Raw genomic sequence first — 483 nt, 5'->3', positions numbered from 1 at the left:
CCAGCTGTTTCTATTTTCTGCAGCTTGCAACTGGTGATCCTGGAGAAGAAGAAATGGATTGCTGGGTGGAGATGCTGGTAGTTTATTTCCAGTGTGTGGTAGCACTCCCACTCCAGGAGATGAGAGGATACGTGGAGCCCCTCCGTTTCAACCCAATTGCTCACATTCACTGCCCTATGGGGAAAGAAGGGTAAGGCTGTGAGCTCCTCTGCAAAAAGTGATAGTTGGGGCACAGAAGAGAGAGAGCAGTCCCACAATTAATCAGTGCCCTTGGACACTCTCCTGTCTGTGGTGTGTTTATGCCAGACTCAGAGCACACTTGAACCAAATGACTTCTACTGTTGTAGTAGTAATTTTCAGCTTAGATTTGGGGCTGTGGTGCTGGGCATGGTGGCTCACACCTGTAATCCCAGCACTTTGGGAGGCCGAGGCAGGTGGATCACCTGAGGTCAGGAGTTCAAGACCAGCCTGGCCAACATGGTG

The sequence above is a fragment of the Colobus angolensis genome, unplaced genomic scaffold, assembly GCF_000951035.1.
Source record: "Colobus angolensis palliatus isolate OR3802 unplaced genomic scaffold, Cang.pa_1.0 Scaffold302, whole genome shotgun sequence".
In the NCBI taxonomy this organism is placed as follows: domain Eukaryota; kingdom Metazoa; phylum Chordata; class Mammalia; order Primates; family Cercopithecidae; genus Colobus; species Colobus angolensis.
This window is presented reverse-complemented; position numbering follows the sequence as displayed.